We start from the raw sequence: 3,908 nt of genomic DNA, 5'->3' as shown, positions 1-3,908 counted from the left end.
TGATAGATGCAAAGCAGATTGAGCTAGAGAACGTGCTGGCCAATCAAATTGAAAGAACTAGGCATATACAACTACAAGACCGACCTAGACTGGTCCAAATAAAGATGGCCTCTCTAAGTTAGTACCATAAGTTAGTAGATGCTCCGTTAACAGAAATTAACCATGCAAAATATGGGGTTGCATGGTTTATCCAAACAAAACTCCTTCCCCAAACATCAGAAAGAAAAAAAAGGAGCACACAGGAGGCCTACCAAATGAACCAGTCTGGAAAACCAAACTCCAAAAAGAATAAATTGTCTTAGAAAAGTAATACCCCAGATATCTTCTTTCCTGTGGACCGAAAATCCCGGACAAAACTTAAAGAAGAAGGTAAAAACTTTAAAATCTCAATACTCCCTTCAAACAACGAACCAGCTAAGACTCCATATAGCAGAAAATCCGGCAAAACTGAATGGCTTAGCTTCACAAATAAAAAATAAGCAACAAAAAATTGAGTCCAGATCCATAAACAGGTTGTTTGACAGAAAGCCAAGGATAGTGTACCGAAATCTCATCAGAGATAATATCAAAGTAGCATCACCACCAACACAAGAACAGATCGATAAATTCTTGAGGCCAGGAATTGATAACATCCCAAATTTCTGGCTAAAAAGGCTGACGCCACTACACCAACACTATGCCCTAACATTCAACCGAATTATTGGTGGTAAAGAAGAACCACCAGAATGGCTCACTATTGGCAAAACAACTCTTATACCGAAGACCCAGGAAACACATTTGCAAAATAAATACCGGCATATCTACTGCCTTTCAACCACATACAAATGGCTTACTGGAATGATTGCCGATGCAATTCATCAGCATTTGACTGATGGTGAATACCTTGAGAAGGAGGAGAAAGGGTGCACAAAAACAATCTTGGGACAAAAGATCAATTTCTTTTGAACAAAACAATCCTGGAAGAATGTAGGAAGCGACAAAGAAACCTGTCAATGGCTTGGATTGACTACAAAAAGGCATTTGACAGTGTGCCTCATTCCTGGATAATGCGGTGTCATAAGCTGTATAATGTCCATGAGAATATAAGATATTTTATTACAAAACAAATGACAATGTGGCAAACATCTATTTCCCTACGCCACATGGAAGGGACAATACAGTCCTCAAATATTAGCATCCAGCGAGGCATATTTCAAGGCGATAGCCTATCACCACTACTATTCTGCCTTGCAATCGATCCACTCAGCAAGCTTCTAAAAAATGTGATGCTGGGTACAATCTCAGTAGAGGCAGAAAAAAAGTAAAAGTGTGAATCATTTACTTTTCATGGACGATCTAAAACTCTATGCAGAGACAGGAAAACACCTTGTTTCCGTGATAGAAATTGTGGAACCGTTCTCAGAGAATATCTGCATGGAGTTTGGATTTGACAAATGTGCTAAATGCACAATAAAAAAGGGGGAAAACAACATCCGAACATCTTCAGATCAAGGACAGCCTCATTGAAGATTTGAAAGAAGATTCCACATACAAATACCTCGGCATTGAGGAAAACATAAATGTGGAACATGAAAAAATGAGACGTAGAGCAGAACAAGAATATAGAGTACGTCTAAAAAAGATCCTCAAACCGGAACTAACCCCTAAAAACAAAATTATGGCTATAAACCAGCTTGCAATACCTGTGATCACATAGGGTTTCGGTATTAAAGACTGGCCTCAATATAACATAAACAGGCTCGATACAAAGACTAGGAAACAATTATCTCTACATAAGGTAACATAACGAAACCAATACCTGGACAGGATATACCTACCAGGAAAGGAACGGTGCTTAGGCCTCACTGAATTCAACCATGCATATTGAGCCACTATAGTAAGCATGGGCCAATATATTAAAAGTTCAACGCACGTGACAATGGAAATAGTGAAGGACCATAATCATCTTTCACAACAAACCTCAATCACAAAGCTTGCTTAAAACTTTGAAGTCATACTGGAGAACACAGTCGATGTACACGATAAACCACCGACACAGATTGCAAGAATAAAAAGGAAAAAATACACCGAAATAGAGATAGATGAAAGAAAAGAAGGATGGAAATAAAATAAGCGAACAGGGAAGTTCCTAAAGTACATAGACAAAGATGCTTCACTCCAATGGTTCAAGAGTGGGAGACTTCCATTTGATGAGGAAAGACTTATTGTAGTCGGGCAAGATCAGGGCTAACTTACAAATGGATTCAAAAAAGTGGCTGGCCTACAAACAAATGGTCAGTGTAGGTTTTGCCATTCATCGATTGAAAACGCAAGCCATCTAATGGGTGCATGCCCAATCTTATTGACATATGGCCATTATACTGCTCGTCACAACAAAGTATGCAAGTACCTCAATTGAGGAACAGCCACATTCTTGGGAGGATATTTTAGTTAATAAAAACTCAGTCATATGAAAACTCAGAACACAAAGTGAACAACAACAACAGTCCGTGATGTCAACATTGTAAAATAAAAGATAATGTGCCCCACCCTTGTCTACAACGATGCATTAAATTTTACATAACGATAAATAAACTATACAAACAAAACAAGTGATACATATAAATCTTCTCTGGACTATGAGCATATATGAACAAGTGTTGGTATCAATAGCAAGTTGATGATTAACACGACCATCATTGGTTGTTTTAAAAAAACTCAAGCAAATATAAGCATTGATTGGATTGATTAACGAAATGAATATAATAATATGTCCCAATCGTTTCTACTAGGATTCCCCGAATTAACCATCCGACAATCTAAAGATATGACAAAACATGTTATAAAAGTCGGGGGAAAATGCATCCCATTTCATTTTATAATAAGCAGCATTTCTGTGCTATTTTTCCTGTCAAAAAATCTGCCACTTGTAAAATGATTTCAACCTGAGTCAAAATCGTCAAAAGAGTTAATCAACTGTTCTATTGGAGTAAGTTCATTAAAACACTTGAGCGTCGGATATTAAGAAATAATGTTTACGGATAATATATAAAGTGCATTCAATGTCATTTACCAACATACAATATAATGACAACCCGTATTTAACATTATGAGACTGTATTCTGCTCTTAATCTCTTGGATCTAAATTGTTCTCATATCGAAACAAATGCTACAGATGAACTCTTAATATCTTTAAATGACTTGAAAACAAAGTAAACTTGCAAGAAAGTAATATAATTGTTTTAGATACAATTGTCCTTATTTTAAAAAGAATATTAAAATAAGGCAAACTCCTTGCAAAACCCAGCTGTAGCAAAACTTTTTGAAGATGAAAAACTATATTTTTTATCATGTGTTTCTTTGTCTGTTAATAACTATTAGTTGCACTCATGATATTAAGTGTTGGATAGAATCTCTCTTATGAAATCTGTTGTCTTTTTATAGTTTTAGTTATTGATTGATCAGCTGGAGACAAACTTGATAATTATAAATCATCAACGATTTATTAATATTTTTCATTTCATTGTTTATTCTATGTTTGAGTGTTAATCCAGACAAAGAGACACGTAATATATTCGAACAAGCTAAACAAAATAATTAAAATATGTATTATAAGATGTATTGACTTAATAAAAACATGTTTCTTTCAAAAAAGTATATTTTTATTTATTTTTTTTCATTTTTTATTCATTATTTTTCTTGATTAACTCAGTAAAAACATCAAATAAATAGTCAATCAGACGAAGTAACCTTATTTAGTTATGACATCAGTAACTTAACAATAAAAAAATTAACAGTCTATTTCTCAACAGTAAAACACACTTTCTTATAAAACATTTTCTACAATTATTAAATAAAATAATATTATTGTCGTGGTAGAGGTAGTTGTCCAAATTAAGAAAAATATTTAAACTTAGAATCTTTGCTA

The 3,908-nt window shown here is 34.5% G+C and overlaps 1 protein-coding gene across 1 annotated transcript in view; it reads left to right on the top strand.

Annotated features, from left to right (window-relative positions):
• Nucleotides 1-3,577, top strand: part of LOC145271228 (uncharacterized) — a 13,927-nt gene extending 10,350 nt beyond the window's left edge. Inside the window, exon 2 of the mRNA XM_080126784.1 lies at nt 1-3,577. This exon is cut by the window's left edge and continues 2,341 nt beyond it. The gene's annotated coding sequence lies outside the window, so the exon portion shown is untranslated.
• The last annotated feature ends 331 nt before the right edge of the window (nt 3,578-3,908 follow it).

The sequence above is a fragment of the Euprymna scolopes genome, chromosome 46 (assembly GCF_053919585.1).
Source record: "Euprymna scolopes isolate OS-2025 chromosome 46, ASM5391958v1, whole genome shotgun sequence".
In the NCBI taxonomy this organism is placed as follows: domain Eukaryota; kingdom Metazoa; phylum Mollusca; class Cephalopoda; order Sepiida; family Sepiolidae; genus Euprymna; species Euprymna scolopes.
The sequence above is the reverse complement of the archived record's forward strand: the minus strand, read 5'-3'. Positions and strand labels throughout refer to the sequence as shown.